Source organism: Astyanax mexicanus, chromosome 1 (genome assembly GCF_023375975.1).
Source record: "Astyanax mexicanus isolate ESR-SI-001 chromosome 1, AstMex3_surface, whole genome shotgun sequence".
Classification (NCBI taxonomy): Eukaryota; Metazoa; Chordata; class Actinopteri; order Characiformes; family Acestrorhamphidae; genus Astyanax; species Astyanax mexicanus.
Window position 1 is genome coordinate 50,226,531 of NC_064408.1, and position 25,399 is coordinate 50,251,929.

The window sequence follows — 25,399 nt, forward strand, 5'->3', positions numbered from 1 at the left end:
GACACATTCTGCAAAATTACATCCCACATCATGACACATGGCCTTTTTAACGTGTGATGCTTGGCAACAAACTGTTAATCTCGGTCATCTCCACCATTACAAAAGTCATTCTGAGTCACTCCAAAGCAGTCTGGCACAGTCTGGCAACCCACCAAGTTTCTTGATTGTTGACTGAGTGTAGATTCTTCATTGCAACAAAAAAACTAATGAGCAACTAAAGGTATGCCCTATATAACTGTTAATGCTTTAATTGTAGTTTTAGTTCAACAAAAAAAAAAAAAAAATCGGTAAAATAAAATCCAATCTTGTGCTGTCTAAAAACAAAAACTCTGATTCTTCACTTGCTGACTAATATATTCCACCCCATGACATACGCCACAAGATTCAGTGTTATGCAACAGAATACTAACAAAATACAACATACAATATTAAACATAGTAGAATTTTAAAGGATAAATGACTTTGAGTGTAGTAAAACATAATAAAAAGTACTTACCTTTGTAAAATAGCACACCTTCGCTCTCCCACAGCTTTCTGAGATACAGTAATCTGTGTTTTTTGTCCAGCACTCTGTTCAACTGCCGTATCGGGGAATATTTTGCCCCGAGAAACCGCTTTTTACACTGTTATCCAGGCTCAAAGTAGCTCATCAAACAATCATCAAACAATTTTATAAAACACTTCTATAAATTGATGATAAAACCATTTAAAACCAAACAATGTAACAACAACCGTAAGCTATCTATTTGCAGGTTTGCCACCAGTGTTAATTTTGACAACAAATTGTGATTTAGTCTGTCATAGTCTTGTGACGAAAATAGTATTTAGTTTTAGTCACAATTTAGTCATCTGAAATGTTTTTAGTTTTAGTCGACTTAATGTCATAAGAATATAGTCGACTAAAATTACAGTAAATTTAGTCGACTAAAATGTAAAGGGTGTAAATGTAAATGCTTGTTCATCAGTTCCCTTGAATTATTAACTATACACTTATACGAAATGAAACGTTTAATAACCACTTGAGTAATATTGTTAATGTTTGAAAGTGAAATATATTTATATATGATTTAATGTATATTATTATTATTGTAGGTGTGTGACTATATATATTTTACATTTAAAATTTTGCTCTAGAAATCAGGTCATAAAACATCTGAATAGTTAAATTATAGTTTGAACAGAGCTGTAGATGCAAAAACTTTTAAAGGATCTAGTTTTATCTCCAGCACTAACAGCACACCTACTGTAGCTACAGTCTATAAATGAACACACATTCACACACTGTCCTGTAGAGATGCTCTCAGGATGTACAGAGAGACTTCATGAGTTAAAGTGAGAAACTTATGAGAAAGTGCTGTAAGGAACTTTACACAGACTTTTGGGTTCATAGATTCACTTATTTTATTGTTTTATTTTCGTTATATTATTGAGTTCCTTTCTGACCTGCTGCTGATTTATCACTAGCTATATCTTTCCCACTGTGAGACTAAACAGATGATCCGATCTTAATGAGTGAGTTCTGTATCAGTTCTGTGTTTTAGTGCACTGCTGAGTTAAACACATCAGCTCATGAAATAACATCAGTATTAAAACGCGGATCTCTGCATGGAGATCTGTGTGACTCTGGTCTGCAGAAGCTGAAAGATTAGTGGTGTTTTTACCGGTAATGGAGTCGCTCCACGCGGTTTACACGTTATCTTGTTTTTCGCGACGTCAAAAGAGAAATATATCGGCCCTCTCTCTCTCTCTCCCCTCTCTATCTCTCTCTCTCTCTCTCTCTCTCTCTCCCTGCTGAACACTGTGGAGTTAACTTCCAGTCGAGCTCCGTATCGACAGTTTAATTCCGCGCGGCGCTGCTGCAGGAGAGGCGGGTACTCCACCTTCGCTAAAGTAGCAGTGATTGGATCTCTTCCTAACTGGTCCCTACCTTTCACAGACCTAAATCAGTTCTGATTGGATTTCGTCCCTGCCAAACATTTTCGTCTCGTTTTTATTCGTTGACCAAAATGTCAGTTAATTTCGTCTCGTTGTGTGAGCGTGGAGCCGCTGCCCCTCCTTCCCTGTCATATCAGAGCGTATTCACCGCAAAATGATATTTGCGTTTTGTCAGTGTTGGATTGGAAGAGCAAAAATAGGAAAGTACCGCAATGTAACCCTTTTATTTTAGCAGAGTAACTGTAATCTGATTACCACTTACTGAAGCAGTAACTGTAACGGATTACAGTTACTCATAATTTGTAATCTGATTACGTAACGCCGTTACATGTAATCCGTTACTTCCCAACACTGATAAGAGCCTATGACATAATTTTAGATCACTGGATTTTTCTCTTTACACTGTACAACCTGGTGTCTTGTTAAAGGGAATCTGTTATTGATAATGGTTTAATCTACATGACTAATCCGCAATGTGGGGTAACAAATTACAAGATCTTTCACAAAGAGGAACCTGCAATGTGCCAGTCTGTTCTCCAGAAAACACACAAAAAAAACAAGAACTGATACAAAGTCATGCGAGAGACCTGTAAAAAATGACTGATACAAGTTGTTTGTGTGTTTATTTGCAGCCAAACACATGTAAGGATAAGAGTAAAGCAAGTCCCAAAATAAAAAAAAGGGTTTAAACAGGCTCTATACGGTTTTAGTCAATACACTTTTTGCAAAATTTAATAACTGTGTCCTTACATTCTCTGGCTTTTTGTTCTGTTTCTGTGCTGGAAAAAAAGTCAGGTTTTTGTACAGCCTTGGCTCTGTAAACACAGTGGTCAGGACACACCAAATTAATCCAGCCAATCAGCAGTTTTCAGGCGTTTTCAGAGACCTCCCACTGCTGAGAGACACTCTGCTGAGGTGCAGCATTATACAGATATAATTTAGTTTCTCCAGCACTAAGACTGAAGCAGCATTAGGATTATCCGCTAACTGCGCTAAGCGCTAGCTCTTTCGCTGTTCAGAGGTGAGTATTTTCGGCCTGTAGCCTGCTGCTAATCCCGGCTAGCACTGCTGGAGCACCATTAGCATTAGCCACTAACCACGCTAAGCACTAGCTCCTTCCCTGTTCAGAGGTGAATATTAGCAGCCTATAGCCTGCTGCTAATCCTCTTTAACAGTTCAGAGGTGAGTATTATTGGACTGTAGACTACAGGTTTACAAGTTTCAGGGTTCCTCAGTGTAGCGCTGTCAGGCAGCATTAGCTGCTAACTAGAAGCCTACAAATCTAAGCTTACTGTAAATAAATGGAAGCACTTTACTCACCCAGCCTTGGCTCTGTAAACAAAGTAGTCAGGACACACAAAATGAATCCAGCCAATCAGCTATTGTCAGGCGTTTAGACGATGGGAAGACCTCCCAAAACTGAAAAAAAAAAAAAAAAAGATATTAAAAAAAAAAGATCAGGATGCAGCTCTAGTCCTGATCAATAGGTAACATTGGCATTAATGTTATAGAAACCATTGTTTTTGCAGTTTGAAATAAATAGGTCAGTATTGCAATGTTCTGTTTCTGAGATAGTAGTTGATAACAACTGGTTAGCTGGGCAGCCATTGTAGTAACACTTTGCTAACCCACAACTCCATGCCCATGGCATTATTTGGCAATGCAGCTGCATGAGCTTCTGAAGGAGCACTGAAAAGAGGGGTGTGTGTATATTTTGCTGTTGATCTTAACTATTAATAGTTCAGTGTGCAGAATCTTACACAGCACCTTTAATTCCACATTTAAACCCCATTCCTAAAAACATAAAACATACCAAAAATATGATCAAACTTGTGTGAATGTGTGTAAAATGTGAGACTGTGGAGCTAAAGTTACATTCAGCTGGGAGGGGCAGCTCCTAGTAGTGAATGCAAGGAATTCAGCACATATCCTGCAGGCCACAGCTGCCAACGTGGCTTAGACATTAAATTTGAGAGGATAACATATGTTATACGGGAATTTTAAGTGTCGAAAATCCATAAGTAGGTGGGTGCTCAAATAAAGGGTCACCCTATAAAGGGCCATGGTACTATAAATTTGTTGTTCTCATAAAGCAAGTTCAACATTCTTGTTTTTTGTTTTTAAGGATCATTGTCATATATTTTTGAGAATGGCAGGCATACATAATATTTTATCAGCTTAGCTTTAGCTAGGCAGACGTTACACTTTTTTACAGTGAGGTCTCTTCCCTCTTTGACTCAGAAGAGTAGCATACAGTACCCTAAATACACATGATCCTTTATACAGTAAATACATGTTTAATCTTTAAATCTGTTCAAATTATAGACATGCTCTGTCTGTAATGAATGGGAATTATACAAAGCCTCTGTTATTGTGAGGAAAACCACACGCCTGTTTCCAGATCAGCTGAACTGCTCTGCTGAACTACCAGCCTTGTTCTCAGGAAGCAGAATTTCCACTGTTAGTCTGTTTGGGGCCTTGGCTGAAGGGGAAGGAAGACATGATATATGAGGGAAATGAAAGGCTGTAAACGGTAAAAGTGGCTCAGTGCTGTTCAGAAGGAATCCCTGCTAAGTTAACTGTTGTTTGAGAAACTAACTGTATTTCAGTCTATTTGAATTTACTTTAAAAAAAAAAAAGAGAAAACCAGTTGCCTTAAAAAAGTTAAGTAATGGGTAATAAACACTTAAGTTAGCATAACTTAGAACATCAAGTTATTACAGCTAAAGAGGAAGCTGATTTAGATTTTTTTATTTTTGCTATACTGTAAGACCGGATAAATTATTTTTTTAAGTAATGGGGAATGAAAATTTGAGTTAGCATAAATTAAAACATCAGGTTATTACAACTAAAAGGGAACTTTATTTATTTCTATGGTAGCCCAGGGGGAATCACTAGACCTCTAGACCTAAACACAATGGAGCATCTGTAGGGCATCCTCACACAGAAGGTGTAATTTCATCATGGAGGAGAGGAAGAGCATTTCAGTGGCAACCTGTAAAGTTCTAGTGAACTGCATGCCCAAAAGGGTTAAGGCAGTGCTGGAAAATAATAGAGGCCACACAAAATATTGTGTATTCACTTTTGTTACCTGTGGTTTAGACATTAATGGCTGTGTTGGCCCTGTTAACTTACCAACTGCTTGTGCGTGTGTTTGTGTGTGTGTCAGGATGGCAGGGTGAGTTGTTGCAGGGTGGGAAGTCTGCTGTCGACAGATCTAACAACAGAAAGAAAGAAGTCAAAGAAATGTCAGACAGAAACAGGATCTGAAATTGTCTCACAGGTCCTCTCGGTCAAGTCTGCATCAATCAGGATCATACTTTTCCTCCACTACTCACCGCCATTTCACAGATGTTTAACCACATGACCCAAAACCTTCTCAGAAACTAAGCAGTTTCACTTCTCTCACAGCTGGGATAACTTTAGATTTCACTTTTCTGAAAACGATAATGAAAATATACACACATTTTCATAGACATCTTTTAGCAATGTTTTTTTTTGTTTATTGTGAACATTTGCAGACATTCAACTATTTTCTTTGAAAGTTAATTAAGTCAGGAATCATCCATAATCAATGTGAATCCCTTCTGTTCACACTGAATAGATGACTGATTATCTACAGGAATGTCCGTGTGGATTTAGTGCTCACATTCTGGTACCAACATTGTTGACATAACTTTGCAGCTGCCCAGAAATTACCCTGATGTAAGAATCTTGGTCGACAGCTTGGCTGAAACAGATGAGAGAAGTAGGCTTGGAACTTCTGACATTATGAAGAGGTTTGGTCGATTCATTCAAGCATATAAGGATTAGCCCAAAACATTTCTTACTTATAAATGGGGTCTAACTGCTTTTCCAGGGTATTCTAGTAACACCTTACCATTAACAGTACTGTAATTTACTGTTTTTAACCAATGTTTCATTTCATTATTTACAGCTTTCTTAAGCATTAAAATGAATTTGTGTAAATAATGACTTAAGCTGATGATCAAGTTGTCATATTTGGGACAGGACTCAGACACTCGCAGATACAGAAAAACAGTTTATTAAAGTTTGGTTGATACAGGAATAGTCGAAAACAGAAACAGTAGAGTACCGGATAACAGTAGCCACGTAGACAAAATAATACCATAAACGGGAGACAGTCCGGAGTTCAAACACGGTAAATCCACAATCAGAGGTACAAACAAAAATCGGCATCGAAAAAACAAAAGGCAAGGTCATACACAAGATAAACAGAGACAGAGATAGTAACGCTTTGTAATGAGGTAGAACCAACAATACTCGGCACAGCTGTGTGCGTGGTGTGCTCTTTTATACTGCAGGTAATCAGTATTTGGGACTTCCTGGAGGAGGCAGGTGATGTGTCACGTGATCGAGTGTGTGTGGGATGTCAGCGGGTGGTGCGTTCTGGGTAGTGTAGTTGTTTAACTTAGAACCTCCGTTAGAGCTGCGTGTGGGAGAAACAGGAACGCTTTCAGCACCAGACGTGACACAAATAATAAGCAGAGCACATTTAAAAGGTTTATAACTGAATTTTTAATGCAATTTTTTTATTTATCTGATTTTGGTCAAACGCTCCATATTAACCCTTTCACTAAGGACTCTCTCGGGAGCGTTCTCAAGTGTCAGACAAACCCGTAACACATTTTCAAGTGGGTGCTCACCTCTCTCTCTGCTCCTCAAGTGGACCCCGTTTGATTTAATCTGCTATTGTTAGTGGCTCGCATGAGTCGTAAAGAAGGGTGTGACCGAAAAGGCTAAAAGTTACTGCTTTTTCTAACTGATCCTCTTCCTCTCCTCTGTTTTTGTTATGACAACTTGCAACCAGTTCAAATATCGATGGAGACAAAAGAAGCCAGTTATAATTCCACAAGTTACATCACTGTGTACCCATGAGAGTACAAATTTCAGTAAAGGCTAAAAAGAAAGTAAAGACCCTTGTATACAAAAAAAAACAATGACAATGTCTATATATATATAAATATATATATATATATATATATATATATATATATATATATATATATATATATATATATATATATATATATATATATATAAATAAATATATATATATAAATATATATATATAAATAAATATATATATATAAATATATATATATAAATAAATAAATAAATATATATATATATATATATATATATATATATATATATATATATATATATATATATAAATATATATATATATATATATAAATATATATATATATATATAAATATATATATATAAATATATATATATATATATAAATATATATATATATATATAAATATATATATATATATAAATATATATATATATATAAATATATATATATATAAATATATATATATAAATATATATATATATATATATATATATATATATATATATATATATATATATATATATATATATATATATATATATTATATATAAAATAACAGTATATAAATCACTTGGCCTTAGCTATAGAAGTAACCCAGCAAAGTACACTGCTACAGTAAAATGATTCACTTCTGAGCAAAGAGACAAGTTTCCAAAATAATTCATTTATTTTCCACACAAAATAGAAATCTCCTTTACATTTATTTTTACTTTAATTAAAACATAGGTACCAAATCAAGAATACAGTTATTCTATTAAAACACAGGGCTCTTTATGCGACTGAACACCACTGCATAAATCCACACATCCAAGGGGCCTGGAGATAAACAGGTAGACAAGAGGAGAATGGGAAATTTAACACCCAAAAATCTGATTAGTCACACGTGTTTATGAATACCAACAAAAGATCACAGCTTAAAACCTCACACTTTAAAAAGTGACAGAAGTATTTCCCTAATGTTTACTCTTAGATCCAACCAGGCTTCCAAGAACCACTAGCAAAAGTGTAATGATGACAGTGACTTAATACAGCCCATAAAATCTCTATTTTAATAAACTGAGCAAAACCATTATACAAAATAATAATAATAAAAAAGCAAAAAAACAAAGAAACAATCAAACCAATATACTCAAAATAAACCAAAACGATCTCAAAACAAATCAAAATAAAACAAACAAAATAGTTACAAAACAGCAGCTAGCTAGAGGTCAGTCCTACAAAAAAAATAAATTGAAAACTGTTGAGACTTACATCACTTACAGTATCTTGAACAGAAACAAGAACTTGTCTTTACCTTAAAACCCGAATGGCTGGGCCTACCGTACATAAAATCATTTTATTAGGATCAGTTCCTGACTATTGCAGTCAGGAACTGATCCTAATAAAACAAAGTCATTAAACACAAAAAATAAGAACAAAGGACTAACACCTCTAGCTTCTAACCAAGTACTTAAACAGTAATCATTACCTTAAAAGCATGAACAGCATTGGCTTCAAACAGGAGCTTCCAGCAGCAGCTAGAGGGGCAAATCAAAACAGAGAGCAAGGGTGCATGTGTTGTCTGCTTTAAGGAGGTCAAAGGGGCTAATTTACAGGGCCTAAGCCAATCAGAGCATGGAAGAAACCATTTTGATAATTAGCCACTACATGAAGGGGGGAAGACAGCAACAATAAGCATAACCAGGAAGAGACAAGATGGCCGCTCCAGGAAGTGGAACACAGCAAAAAGCAAAATAAAGGTATATATATATATATATATATAGGATTCACACCACACAGCAGTAGTAAGGGTGTGCTAAAAGCGAGCATTGTTGCTCATTAACATCCTCAATATTGTTTTGTTTTGAACACATTACTAAGGGGCAACAATTAGATAGAGAATCATGTAATGATTGCATTCAGTTACTCTAGAGGGTTTAGAGCGGTGGCGCAGTTCGGTTTTGTTTACTTAATTCAATGTACAATACGATGAAATGGTGAATGCTTGCTGTGTTATCAAGTGCTACAACTGCTCTCACGACCGTAAGGGGAAATGTTTTGCAAATGGAGTGCGTTTCTTAGCTTCCCAGCTTGAAAGCAACCCAAAGGATCACAGGTCAACAACATTAAAAAACATTACCCAATGCGGTCTAAGTGAAAGATAATAATAAAACCCAAAAATAATAGCCTTACTGTTTTACACTAATCACCAGACACATTTCATAGTAGTGTTTTGTCTAGACACCACACTAAGCAAAATGCCAAGCCCATTAATTCCCACAGTTTCCTCAAGGTAACGCTCCTTTGCTCCTTTGTTTAGCTTATCGCGATAAGGAATCTTGCACTTGCTCTTCGCACAGTCCATTTGTTTTGCATGTGTGTCCTAAAACATTTTTTTAATATTTTAGATTCTTCTAAGTTCCACATTTAGCTTTGAGTACAGATCTGCACACTCTAGGGCCGTTTCTCAATACAGGGTACACAAGTTTGGACACCCGTACTTGGCCTGTACAGACTTGGTAAGTTCGACTCGCAAGTGCCCACTCCTGAGGACAGGAGGATGCAGGACTTTTATTCTGTAATTGGAACAGCTGCGTATTTTAAAAATGTCACCCTCTCAGGGGCTCGGAAAGTGTTGTCCCGAAAACGTAGAAGCAAATTTTCCCACACCTGCTTCCTTTAAGGCCCTGTCCCACTGCGATTGCATCTAAATATCCACTAAAGTACGTCCAAATTTCAGTGGACGCAGTTTAGTGGATATTTAGTGGATATTTAGACGCAATCTGGACGTAGTTTAGTGGATATTTGGACAGCACCGTCCAAGTGGACGTAGTTTAGACGTTGCCGTCCACTTTAGACGCAAAAGTGGTTTTGGTACCTCCCAAAATTTTCGGAATAGACGGCGACTAATATGGACGTAATTTAGTGGATATTTAGATGCAGTACGGACGTATTTTAGTGGATATTTGGACGGCACGTCCAGGTGGACGTCGACGTCCATAAAAATATTTTTCTGGCGTCCATCGCTTTACCATCAGCCGGTCATACAGTCCAAACTCCACCCGGCGTACAATCCAAGGCCTGACCCATACAGTCCTCTCCTGCTGCCGCCTCCTCCTCCTCCCGGTCTGGTCCAGCACATGCAGGAGTATGTTCTGCTGCTGCACCATCACTGCAAGGAATCTGTGGTCCATGGTTGTGTTGAAGAGAATAGATGTGCTCTCTCTTGTAGCTCAAGAAGAAATGATGATTCACTAGAAAAAAACAAACATATATAGTTGGAAGTCGACGTCCAAAAAGTGGACGTCGACTTCCACTTTTTGGAAGTCGACGTACAAATTTGGAAGTCGGCGTCCAACTTCAATTTAGATGGAATATGGTCGTAATTTGGACGCACAGGTGACTGTAAGAATCCACTCAAGTCACCTTCCATGTATCCTCGATGATAAGAACTCAAATTAAAAAACACTCTTGGTATTATAATCTCAGTGTCTGAATGAGGGACAGGTCACCGTTTTTTCTCTGTTTTCTCAGCATCTTGAAGGAGTTTCTGGAGGTGATGAACTGTAGTTGCTGCTTTCCCTTACGCTGTAAAGCTCCAGCTCATCTCAAATCACAATCTCAGTTGGGTTTAGATCAGGGGATTGGGGAGGACAAACATTTTTTTATTGTTTGCTACATAATTCCACGTGTGTTCCTTAGTTGTTTTGATGTCTAATAATTAATTAATCCTAATCTAATCAATATAGAAAATAAATAAATAAATAAATAAAACATTAAATGGGAAGGTGTGTCCAAACTTTTGATTAGGCGTGTATTATCGTAAAGGTGTATTAAATCCTAACCATTTTCACCCTATACTTAAGTGTAATTAGGTTCTTAGTTTTTCTTTGTATTTTATCCATAGAAGAGGGGCAGGTATAAATACAGTGCAGTTAGTAATTTGAAGGCATCACCACTGTATATTTAAAAGCTCTAAACTAGGCACATTTCCACATTTCCAAGTGGAAAATCATTAATAGCCATCTAACATAAACCTAGAAAACCTATGAAGCTCTAACAGGTTAATTTGTCAAGTGAGTACATTTACTATAATCCCCCTTAAGGGCTACATATACAAATCATTAGATATCATAATGGCATGATAACAGAATGTATACTTAGTTTACCCAGTGTGACAGACATAGCTGTGTGTGGGCTGTAGTCTGTATACACTAGAAGACTTCTCAGACTAAACTTGCACCCCTAAACATAGTAACGTATTGAAAAAATATTGTTTGACTCAACTTAAAACTACATAAAAGTCATTGTGAGTTTGATTTTTTTGGTAACACTATATTGAAAATGTGTCATTTCTCTGTTTGTTATAAAGTTGGATCAGATCACACCGTGATCATTTTAACCCTCAAAAGGTCTTCATATGTTTTTATTTTTATGTTACACAGGAAGTCTTGCTGGGTCTGCTGGACCCATTGCATTTTGGGGCCTTTAATTTTAAAATGATCTAACTTTTTGTTAAAATACTCAGCAGAGTTTTTTTTTTTTATCCCAATTTCAAATAATATAAACAACAAATATGTTAAATATGTTCCCTGTACATTTGTTACATTATGTGTGAATAGAAATGCCACTTACTTTTTTTCTTTTTATAAACAAAATAATAATCAGCAAATATACAAATAAAGCAAGTTTTTCCAAAACTATAGTTAATTATGTATCACCTACTCACTCACTCACTCACTCACTCACTCACTCACTCACTCACTCACTCACTCACTCACTCACTCACTCACTCACTCACTCACTCACACAAATATGAAGGCAGGGAGAGGGGTACAGGTCATAGAAAATGTTTTCTGCCCCATGTTCCTGATGCCAATGAATCTTAATAATAATTATTAACACATTTTTATGCACACTCCCTCTAATGCCCAACATGGGAGAAAAATGACCCCCATTCATTTTCTATGGAACTTATTGTATGTCTGAGTGTTTCTATGATACATCTTACCAATAAATTAATTCACTTATTCAGTATCCAAGGTATTTCTCAATTAACTTGTTTTTATTTTTTCCTTTTTTACTTTTTGAATAAAATCACTTTTTTACCACTACCACTACATGGGTCAAAAATGAAAAAATAAAATAAAATAAAATAAAATAAAATAAAAAAAGATAAAATACAATTAGGATGTACTATAATCAAAAACAAGTTAATTGAGGAATACCTTGAATTCTGAATGATTAAATTAATTCATTGCAAAGATATAGAAAATTAAAACTCAGCCGGGTCACTTTTGACCCATGTTGCTCATCAAAGAGTTAAAAACTGAAAACAGGTCCCACAGACCCAACTACCTTATAAGGGTTAATATATGATCTTTATTTTGCCAAACAGCATGTCTAGAGATTTATGCTTAATGGAAAGGTATGCTTGAAAAGTATGTTAACAGGGAATTATGTTTACTAACAGTTTTATATACAAGGCAAATCAGCTCATCACTTTAATTTAAGGGCATCAAATTCCTTCATAAAGCCAAAACTACTGCTGGGAGAGACCATAATGAGACCTTTATGAGTTGATATTACAGGTACTGGCAAAAACTATCCATAATACATTATACATTTAAAATACATTCTATAATGCTTATAAAGCTCCTTTGTAGGTACCCTTCAAAATGAGATACAGTCCAGAGGTTTTTTTTTGTTTTTTTTACAGTATATTTGTGTGGCAAAAAACATATTTTTTTCATTTGCTGAATATATATATATATATATATATATATATATATATATATATATATATATATATATATATGTTTTTTTTTGTTTTTTGTTTTTTTGCAAAGAACACGTTTTTTATTTTATTTTTCCTGTATACAACTGAAGTGAAAAAGTTGAGGAACCAAAATATGTAAGCACACCCCACCACCACTAGAGGGCAGAATATGTTTAAAAAAGAAGTGATCTTCAGCAAAAAAAAAAAAAAAAAGTCCCACATACAGCAGCAGTCTACACTGCAACAACAGAAAGCAAAGCAACAAAGACATTCCCATGTGATCCGTCACAAATAGCATCATTCAGTATGTAGGAGGTGAGCTCATTTGGACAGGGGTCATGGTTGTTCAGTGCTCTGAGAAGTTGACAGTGCCTCGGGAGGCCATGTGTGCTGCATTAGCAGGAGGTGACTGCCTGCGCCCTTGGGCCAGTTCATTTAACCCTGGGCTGCTGCAGGGCTTTTTGTAGTTTTGGACAAAAGCCTCAGCTTCAAGGAGAAAAGTGAAGCTCTGTTTTTGCTGCACTTGTTGTCCTCCCCCTCTCCGGGTGAATCACGTTGACACAGAGCAGAGGTGTCGTCAGACTGTCACTCCCGTGAAGAACTGCAGGCTGTTCTGGACTCGCCGCTTCCCTTCCTGTGTCGCACACCACTGTGGTTCTTCTGATGACTTGCAGCACCCTGCATCTCTCCTCCACCGACGTTTTTTTTCTTCCAGCAGGACTTATTCGCTCTATCACGTCCTTGGTGAAGAGTTATGAAGCAATACATTGCAGATTACAGCTTATTGCGACGCCTCGACCTTGATCTCCCATGGCTCGTTTGTGGTGCGAGAGGCGTGATTGTTCTTCCCAACCTGAGCGTATCTGGGCTTTACTCACTGCCTGAATAGAGATCCAATATAATCCTGTAAAATGATCCAGGGTAGCAATTCAGTGGGTTCTGATCTAATAGTTGAGGTTTACCGCGTTCAGTAATGACAGAGATCACCACACTAGCAGAAAGAGCCTCCTAATTACAGCCTGTCACCTACCGGTCCAGACCAGACACAAACAGTGACCCCAGGGGATTACAACTGCCTATAGACTGCCAGACTGCCTATAGGGCCCAGAGATGCGTAGCATGTTTACAAAGTCTTTACACACTCAATCTTTACACAAGTAGAAGTAAAAAATCTGTCACTTCTTCAAATAAATATTTGCACCCAGAAGAATGGAGAGGAAGATAACCGATATTTTAGTTACTCATATGAGCAACTTTTGGTCATATTTCTGGAGATACACATATAAAGTTAGCGTGTAAAATGTCTGATGATATACATGTGGAATTGTAGTCAAATCAAAATAAAATTATAAATGCAGTGTTTATAATGGTTACTGCATTTCAGGTCTGCAAGCAACACATTCCAAAAAAATGTCAGGGCAACACAAGGCTGGACAAGTTTCAAATATAGCTTCTTCTTTGCATGACACAGCTTTAACTAGCATTTGTTGATTGCAATGCAACCGTTAGTCCTAAGACAATGATTTTTGAAAGTATCCCTGAGCCCATGCAGTGATTTCCATTACAGAAGCATTTAAACACACTATAGCCTGAGGGTCTGAAGATCACCAACATCCAATACTGACTGTCAGCCTTGTACCTTCCACTCAGGTATTTATCCGGATTCTCTGAATCTTTTGATGATATTATGTACTGTACATTGCAAGATATCCAAACTCTATTGCAGCTGGTTTTCATTACTGCCCCTTACTTTTTCTTTAGACTTTTTTTGCCTTTTTTGGGAATGTGTTGCACTCTTAAAATTCAAGAATGGATGTTTAATAATGAATGAAATGAAGTTAAACAGACAAAACATGAAATATCTCACATTCAGACTGTCTGAAATTAAACAGAAGTCAAAGTAATTGTTAGAAACTGTATGCAATGTATGAAACAGTACTCACCACTCTCTGGCTTCTTCAGTCATTTCTTTAAAGAACATACTTTTAATAGTTACAATAGTTGCAGAGTTATCTGTGTTTCTGTGTCTTTTTCTAGTTACACACCGGGTACACCCTGTGCAATATACCCTGACAACAATCTATTTTCACACCTTGTGCCCGAACAATAATAATAAATCTACACTGATTGGTGTGGTGGTCTGAAAGTAAGGTGTGTTCAAGTAAATTTGCTATTTTGGCGGTGGAAAACACTCCAGTTGTCATGGTGTGCACAGAATACAGACACTCGCGGATACAGTAAAATGGGTTGTTTATTAAAACACTGGGCAGAGAAACGGGTAGTCGTACAGAAACAAGTAGATCACCGGTAAACAGGAGCAACGTAGGAATAACAATACCATGAGTGGGAAACAGTCCAGAGTTCAAACACGAGAAAGCCAGCATCAGAGATAATCCAATAATTGAAAAAAACGTGAAACAGGTGAGGTGTCAGGTGCGTAGGTGTGTGCGTGATGTCAGCATGTGGTGCGTTCTGGGTAGTGTAGTTGTCAGGCTGTAAACCTGAGAAAGCGAGCTGAGAAAGGCCCGTCTCCCTCCACCCATCCTCACACTCTTCTATAGAGGGACCATTGAGAGCATCTTGAGCAGCTGCATCACTGCCTGGTTTGGGACCTGCACCGTCTCTGACCGCAAGACCCTCCAGCGTATTGTGAGGACAGCTGAGAGGATCATCGGCGTCTCTCTCCCCTCCATCACGGACATTTACACCACCCGCAGCATCCGCAAAGCAACCAGCATTGTGAATGACCCCACCCATCCCTCACACGAACTGTTCTCCCTCCTGCCTTCGGGAAGAAGGTACCGCAGCATCCGGTCCAGCACGACCAGATTCTGCAACAGCTTCTACCCCCAAGCCATCAGACTCCTTAACTGCAGAGACTGAACTGATGTTTTTTCTGTACATGCACACACACTCTTACCCCACTTACCCCAGAAAATGGAAAGCACTAAAAACCCTACTACCTCACTGGACTCTATTGCACACTGTGTAATAGAGTAATTACTACCTCACCTGGTCTTTTTTGCACACTGCAAAATTTGCACACTGTCTTGTTATTTATTATTCTTTGTCTGTATTGTGTTGTATTGTCTGTCTGCACTTTTGTACTGTTGCACTATTGTTCTGTCTACACTGTGTTTATGTGCACCATGGTCCTTGGAGGAACGTTGTTTCGTTTCACTGTGTACTCTGTATATAGCTGAAATGACAATAAAAACCACTTTGACTTTGACTTTGACCTCCGCTGGAGCTCAGTGTGGAAGGACCAGGAGTGCCTACAGCACCAGACGTGACACCAGTGACTGAAATGAACCTAGACAACAGTCAATTATCAGATTACATTCCTATAGGCCTTTGAGTCCTTAAGATACCAAAGACAATGATCCGCAATTAAACGGTGCGCTATAGATCGATAAATTAGGGCCCATAGTCTGTTCAACACTGCTTAACTGCATATATATGTATACAAGCAGTGAGCAAATTTTGAACATAAGCTATGTACAAATGCCACCTTCTTTGCACCAACCTGGGACAAAATGTCATGTATGACACATCAAACTGGTAGAGAATTTCACCAGTAAAACATCAGTGGCGTCATCAGTTTCCCTATTCAGTCACAGCTTGTGTCTAAATCTGAGTTTTCAATATATATATTTCAATATATAGTATGTAGTACCAGGCTAAGTCAGGCAGCGTACAGCAGAACAGTACAGAGTCACCCAAACTTTGCTGTTAATACAGGCCTGCAATTTCTCTCCATCTGCTCAAAGCACATTCATGTTCTTATTGACAAGGCACAGCACTGTGTAATTAAACAATGAGAACTGAACGTATAGCAAAATGACAGAACTCTACAGGATAATTGATGCCTGCCAAAAGAAAAGGAACACAGGTGTGTGCACACACACCAGAGGAGCGGAGTGAGCGGAGCAGCACTCCTCCAGACGTCACAGGTTGTAAAAGATGAGAACAGACTGGGTGCGGAGGTAGCGATGGCAGTTCAAGAATGAGTCACCTCACCAAGCTCTTCCACTTGTGCGCATGGAGGAGAGGAGCGAGGAGTGTTAACAGGGCCTTGCACTGCCATCTGCAACAGACAGAGAGAGAGAGAGAGAGAGAGAGAGAGAGAACACGAGGACGGAGGAGAACAGTTGACTTCGGATAAGAGCAATTGACTGAAAGGGAAACCTCAGAGAGGTCAATACTGGTAATGGACAGCATTATGAGACAGAGAATGAGAGAGAGAGAGAGAGAATATAACAGCCTTTTTATTATCATTCTAAGAGAAGGAAAAGAACTACTCAGCTACAATTTTAATGAACTACTACTAACAACCAATAAAGCACATTCCACTCAGGAAAACATCCTCTGTATTCATTCTGACTGAAAGAGGACGCTGAACGACAGTTACTAGCTCTAATTGTCACACGATTTAAACATTAATTGTGAGAGATTTTTTAAAAAGGCCATTGTATTTTCTTGATATAGTGATGCAGTATGCAGACAGCCTCGTGTGATCTGAGATGAAGATGGTCTCGTATCTGCTTGCAGATTTAAAGCTCTTCCTCCATGAGGGAGCTGAAGGGAGATGAGATAATGAAATTACAGCCTAATTAGCCTAACCAGCCCAACGCTCCATGGGCCATAACCCCTATGTGAGTGGTACCCTGCAATGAACTGCTGCCCTGTCCGGGGGGGATTTCAGGCTTGTGCCCAATGATACTGTGACCAGGAAGAAGCTGATAAAAAGGAGGAAGAGTAAATGAATAATCTGGGCATCATATGTCTTCAAACAGAGGGCAAGGATGCAGGAATTAATTATTATTATTATCCGTTCCACCTTGAATGCTGCAGCATCTGCTGTCTATTGCACCATTTAAGGTGTAATGTGATTTTTTATGCTTGTTATAAAGAAAAATGGCCATAAAATATTGAAACTACACATAAAATTATGGTAATATAGTAATTATCATAATTTTTTTTTATTTCAAATCTTTATCCCGGTTCTTCGCAATTTACAAGGCCAATTACTCAACCTAATTATTAGGACTCCCCCTAACACTAGTAATGCCCCAACACAAACAGGGTGAAGAATAGCACATGCCTCCTCGGATACATGTGAAGTCAGACTACGCCTCTTTTCAAACTGCTGCTGATGCAGCATTGCCAAGCAGTATAACAGCGCACTCGGAGGAAAGCGCAGCGACTCGGTTTCCGATACATCAGCTCACAGATGCCTTGTGCTAATCAACATCACCCTCCCCAATCTTATACACCTGGTCCATGTGAACATTCTAGACTTTTATGTGTGTTAAATCTGAATTCTCCAGGGTGGTAGATCTACAGGGACAGGAATGAACACCCCTGCTCTAAATTCTAAAGTAAACTGGGTTTTATTTTTAGAATTTTGCACATTAACAGTTCTTAAATTCTTCTGCACAGTTATAGTAGGCTATATTCTCATGAGAAAGACAAATCTCACTTTTTCTATATTAAATATTGAGAGGTTTCATAGCATTACACTGCAAAAAACTAAATCTTAACAAGTAAAATGATCTAATTTCAAAGAAATAAATCTTGTTTTTTTTTCTGAAAAGACTTTGTGTCTTACTGAGCATTGTAAGTGTATGATTGATTTACTTATTTTAGGAATAATGCTCTTATTAAGTCTTATTTAGAAATTTACACCGTATTTTAGGTAATTTGAACGAATAATAAGCACAAAAAAATCACCAGTCCAGTCATTCTGATTTTTGTGCACAAAGTTAAAGCACAAAACAAGGCATTTTTGCTCGATTTAAGTCTTACTCCACTAATTTCGAGACTTTTCAAACATTTGCTTACCCCGTTGGCAGATTTGTTTGTTTTAATTTAACCATTTACGTCTCAGTTTACATATATTTTGTCTAGTTTTTGCCAATTGATTTTTTGCAGTGTACAGTATGACAGGGAGCATCATACTTGTTTAACAATGAAATGAAACCTGATGAATAGAATTTGCCTAATAATTGTGCAGCAGTGTAGAAGGTTAATAGGAAATATTCATCAGTAGACAGTTTTTGTCATCTGCCGTCCACACTTGTGGCGGCGTGCACGACCCTTCACCGTCACAGGCTTCTGAAGTCCCAATTCAATGATCCCTTGCTCCGAGTACACAGGTGCTCTGGTGCCGCTCCCAAATAATAAATCATCTAATGATAAATAGACAAGGTGCTCCAATGCCCTCTCTCTCCATCAATCACAATCTGTTGTTCCGTGTCATCTTTTGTTTCCATGAGAACAAAGGTGTGTTAGGCAAAGCCATGAATAATCGATGAACGCTGGATGCGGTTTCTATTAAGCATGCATCCAGCGTGCGCCGCTGTTCCAGGACACAAACCAGACCAACTGGTTCGTTTCAGAACTAATATGAACTAATCTCGCCAGTGACTCACCCACCAAGTGAATCCAGCAGCCGGCTATTTTAAATCGAGGTTCATTTGAAGCGGGGCCGGCGAACTCGTTTTAAGTCAAACGAAAGCTCATCAGATGGAGGCTAACTTCATTTCCTCAGAATGGAATTATTCACCCTCGGATCTGTTCATTTTATTTCATTATCCTCAAAGTCGGACTTCTCATAAGTACCTGCCAAAACCTCTGTCGCCCCTGAAATGCAGTTCGTGCTCTTGGAGAGGCGTAGCCGGTGAAAAGCACTACGCACGGCCCCGTGGGTCACCGTAATCGACTGGCGAAACTCTTGAAGAGGAATATTAAAGCATGTCCTTAAGAAACCTCACAGACTGCCTGGCTGCACGAGGACCCAGTTTCACAAGTAGTTTAAAACTCTCAGTAGTGATATTCCATATATAATGCGTCTAAAATGTAATTACAATTACACACTTAATAATGCAACACATTTCATTTTTTACAGCTGTTACTTTTTTATAAAGTAAATAAACAAAAGCCATGTACTCTTTAAAAAATATATAATTTTAAATCATTTAAAACATGGGGTTCATTCTCTGGTTTACTGAGAGCAGAAGAAACAGACTGATTTGAATTCACAATTTTTTTTCTGATGCCACAAAATAAAAAAAACTCTTTCACATATATCCACACCCATGTTATTGAACCTACAGCTGTTTATCCACTACTGTTACTGCTGAAATGGAATATTTAGTTTCTTAATGAGACATTGTACAGGACAGTGAAAGAGCAACAGACTGTTTAGAGTTAGGCAATTAAAAAATCTTAATATAGAAACATTTACACACACAAAAAAAAAACAATTACAAAAAAGAACATGTGTAATATGGGCTGTTTAAGGTCAGCAGATTTAGTTTTTTAACATGCTCTGCTCCAATAACAATGTGCTCAAGGAATGAATGTTATTCAGATACTAATAATGAATGTATTCCAAGCTGAACTATGCTCTAATCTGTGTATATAAACAAAAAAAGTTGTGTGTTTCATACAGTACCATTTTAAATTGTGAAATTGTTTTCACTATTTAAAATGTTCTGCATTGTAGATTAATACTAAAGTATTTTTTAAACAAAAAGTGTTAAACAAGCCAGATTTTCTTTATATTTTTAGATCCTTAAAAGTAGCACCTCTTGATTTTCTCAGTCAGTTTTATGAGGTAGAGTCACCTGGAATGGCTTTCAGTTAACAGCTGTGCTAAACTTGTAGAGATCTTTACTTGAGTGTCTTGTCTCTTAGTGTGTTTGAGAGCATCCGTTGTAAAGTTGTGAAGAGGTAAAGTTGGTAAACAGTGAATAGCTCTTTTTGAATAATGTTCTAATCCATATTATGATGAGGACTACTCAACTAAGTAAAGAAAAAAAACTGAAAACTGAACTTTCTCAAGTTCAGTCGCAAAGATCACCAAAAATGAAACTGGCTCTCATCAGGAGCATTCACAGAAAGGAAGAGCAAGAGTTACCTCTGTTGCACAGGATAAGATCATCAGAGTTACCAGCCTCAGAAACTTGTCAGCACCCCAGATAAGAGCCACCTAAATGCTTCGCAGAGTATTTTGGTTTGTTTAAAACTTTTAATTTACTACATGAGTTATGTGTTTCTACATAGTCTGACTGACTTCAGTATTCATTTACAATCTAAGCAAAATAAACAAAACAAAAAAAAAAACATAGAAAACACGCTAATACACGAAATGGTCCAGTCCCACATAGTATCAGTATTCGACAAAGTTTGATTTCTGACAAAATTAAATGTCATAACTCCTCTTGTGCTTTTTAAATAAGCCTTGTACAAAATAATGCACATTTATTATCTGAATGTAACACTTTCATTACTGTGGTGGTACTAAGTTTGTAATTAATTGTGCATTAAAAATGTTCCATATCTCTCCTCTTATTGACTTTCAGCTTAAGTTAGCTGACAGAAATATTGTGCCTTGTGGGAAAAAAAGCCTGCAGGAAAGTTTCTGACTTGACGGAGCTGTTAATATACTGGCAAGGAAAAAGCAGTAATACAATAATGGAATAATGTGACACTTTCTAATAATTAGAGGAGGTACTTTAGGGGCTGTCTAAGATGTTTATGCAAATTGAGGCTGCGTATTCTGAAAGTCGAGCGGATTGGTCCGGAACCTGCTGTGCAACTGCAGCGAAAATGAGCCGAAGACATAATTGAAAGAGAAAAGAAGCGAATATATTTCAGTCAAAAGTGTCAGGTCTAAAAGCTCTGTAGGAGTCCCCATCACCACCCCTGCCTTTCCATTAAACGTCCATTCCCACTTTAGCTACTATAAATATGCGTAAATAGTGCACTCACCCAAATTAGCCTGCTTAATTTAACATCTCATTGCTGGAGTGACAGACACTTTGATTGCACGGGCAATTACATTGAAGACCTCTCCCTCACAGTGTTATTACTAATCCATAAAACATACTAAAAAGAGCCAAACTGAGGCACATCATAAGAAAAGAATCCACCAAGACATTAAACTTCTGAGCCTCGCCTCAATCAGACTTTGAGTTACTGGGTCAAATTAATATTACACTCAAAACTTTTAAATTGCCAACCAGAGTGCTTTAATTCAGATAAAGCTATTTCCAGTGTTTTTATTACAAGTGAAAATGTTGGTTGAGGTTTTGAAGAAAATGTTCATTTAAGGTGTGAAAAACTAGAAAACTAGAGAAAATTAGATTTTTAAAAATGCAACTGAGAACAAATATTGTATATAAAATTCCCGAAAATAATAATTTATAGTAACCCTGTATAATACTAAACAGAGCTCCTCTCCCACCATGTATCCACAATGTAAAGACGAATGGGCTCTCCCTTTATAACTTGGTCCTCAAAATCTCTTTTCCTTTCCTTATTGTATTTCTCCAACCATGCCTATTTATTTGGCTCCTTTTGGCATCTCTTCTTTATGCTCTTCTTTTTAATATTAGTCTCTTTTTGCGGTTTAGTTAGTAGCTGTGTATTTTTACTACCCAATATATTTGTAAAGGTACTTTACTTTCACTTTTCCCACCAGGACAATTCAAGTAGTAACCATTGCCTTAATTCTTTTTTGTATCTACACATCTACAGCGGTTGGACAATGAAACTGAAACATCTGGTTTTAGACCACAATAATTTATTGTGGCAATAGACAGTTCTGGTGGAAACAGGAGAGTTACCGTGCGTCCACACCGAACGCGACGCGAGCGACAAAGCAGCCGGAAGTCATTCATTTTCAATGAGAGCGAGCGACACTGGGCGACAAGCAGCGACAAGCAGCGACGCGACGCGATGCGAAGTGGGCGGTTTGAGCGACGCGAGAGAGTTGACCAGAACTTAACTTTATGTAAATGAGCAGCGACGCGCGGCGGCGACTACCAATCAGAAACTCATTTGTGATTTAATAAAGGAGTTTAATAAAACAATAATATTCATAACTCTACCAATTTTTTATCTGATTTACACATTACAAATACGTGCTTTCATGCTGAAATACTTTATATTATGTTCTAATTATATGAATTAATTTTATATTTATGTACATATGCACACACACACACACACACACATATATATATATATATATATATATATATATATATATATATATATATTAATAAATTAATTAATTTATGTACTAATTAATATGCTATACCATATGTCTGTCTTTGATAAAGAGCATAATGTAAAGTATTTCAGCATGAAAGCACATATTTGTAAGGTGTGACAGCGTCCTGTATCATTACTACATCTCTGCTGTTTGTAACAAACCAAACCGTGTGTAAATCGGGTAAAAATTGGTAGAGTTATGAATATTATCGGTTAATTAAACTCCTTCCTCAGTGTAAATTGATCCACTGGGGGGCCCATGGTGGCCGACTCCAAAATGGCGGCCACGCGACCAATAGACGACCACCTTTCGACACGCCCAGTACTCTGAGCTGCAGAGACCCACCCATTGTTCTGATTGGTTAAACAAACCCCGTAATCTAATTGGTCCAGATAAAGCTTTCCTATTGGTTCATCAATCAGGCGTCAAAACAGGGTCAAAATTCGCAACTGCAGCTAGAGCTTCGCACACGCAGCAGAGAAGATGAATGAGAGGATTTTTAGCTCCACAGTGAAAAACACCCACTGTCACATTTACAACCTCACAAATTCCATGTGATTTTTGGTCTGACCCAGCTTAAGCCATTTGAGCAGTACTGATTCACACATTCAAGAGATTGGATTTACAAATTTAAAAAATATATATTTATATATAATTAAAATATTTTTTCACATTTGTACATTTGAATTATTATTAATATTACTTTCTGTTTCAAGTTTGCACATTCCAGTTAATTTGTGGATTTGGATTTTCGTGCATGCAGTTGTTTAAACGCAGTTACAAGTTTCAGTACATTTGTGACTTCTGTTTTACAAACTCAAAATCTTTATGACCCTTTTTTGACTCCATACACCCCACTACCCCACTATAGTACTATCCTTACAGAATTACCTTATTTAATAGAAAACTATATATTAAACTGAGGAAACTATTTATTAAATTAACAGAACGATTTATGACAACTAAGGGAATATTTTTTTTAATTAACAGAACCTTTTATTGAAACAAAGGGAATTATTTATTAAAGTTAACATAATGATTTATTACAACTGAAGAAAGTATTTAATACATTTAATATAACAATTTGTTCAAACTGAGGTATGGAATTTGAAACGATTTAGGTAAAACTGAGGGAATTATTCATTACATTTTACAGAAAGATTTATTAAAACTGAGGGAATTATTTATTAAATTAAGAGAAAGACTGTTTATTAAATCAAGAGGATTATTTAATATATTTAAGTAAACATATTAATTACATCCAAGAAATTATTTATTACATTAAGTTAACAATATTTGAAATTATGGACAAATTAAGAGAATGATTTACTACATTAAGGAAAATAATGTATTATATTTAAGTAAACCTATTTATTGTAATATGAAATAATTATGTTAAATAATTGTACTTAAAAATAGTTATAAAAGTTTTTAATGTTTAGGAATTGTGTAGAGAGGCTGAACCCTTGTTTCTGTATGTGCCGTATTTGGAAAACGCCCACCAGCGACAGCTCGTTCTGAGTGAGACACGCCCCCAAGCGACTCATCGCCTGTTGGACAGGCGACACAGAGCGATTTTATCGCGTTCGGTGTGAACGTACAGTTAAGGTGCACATTGAATTCGGCCGTGATTTGATCAGCTGTGGTTTTATGTTTTTTGGATACAATCCGGGTTAGCACCCGAACATCCCTTTCAGACAGCTTCCTCTTGCGTCCACAGTTAATCCTGTTGGATGTGGTTGGTCCTTCTTGGTGGTTTGCTGACATTACCCTGGATACTGTGGCTCTTTATACATCATAAAGACTTGCTGTCTTGGTCACAGATGGATCCTCTTTTGAACTCTGGTATGTCACCCATAATGTTGTGTGCATTGCAATATTTTGAGCAAAACTGTGCTCTTATACCCTGCTAATTGAACCTTCACACTCTGCTCTTACTGGTGCAATAATCTGCAATTAATTAAGATTGGCCACCAGGCTGCTCCAATTTAGCCATGAAACCTCCCACACTAAAATGACAGGTGTTTCAGTTTCATTTTCCAACCCCTGTACACATATAACACAAGCAAGGTTAACTCACTAAACTGACTAAAACTTTTAAAGAGTTTAAACAGAGCTTAAATATGTTTCTTTTTGTTAAATACGTTGCATTTAGATCTTAATATAGGGATTTATGCAACATTATAGCCAGTGGCGATTTGTTTTTAGATAAGAAAAGGTGGATTGTATTATTTGCGTGGTGAGGGAAGACATATATATTCGTTCTTAAAATTCAGTTTAATGATGTACTTTAGAAGATTTTTATACTTTTTAGCTTTTATATCTTTAGGCACGCCTCCATTTAAAAAAACAACAAAAACCCAACTTTCTTCTTTCACTTTTAGGGGTGTTTGAGCCCGCTCTAAAAAAGGGCTAGCGATGCCTCTGCTCCTTGCTGTCTTGCCTTGCACAACTTTCTTCATCAGCTGATGGTGGCTTAATTAACATTATCATTAACATCTTACTTATAATCTGGTGTCGTTGTAACTGATTTTTGCTGGAACACCACAGATTTCCTTAATTTGAATATCTGCTGCTTTTTAGTGGATTGTTGGAGGCCAATCCTTTTCTAAATGATTTTTGACCTTTTCCAATTTAGGAATTGTCTTTGTTTAAGGCATGGCACAATTCCATGGGCCCTACCGTACTGCTTGTTGCAATGCTCGTTGCACCTTACACCCTGTCAACAGTCTATTTTCACGCCTTGGG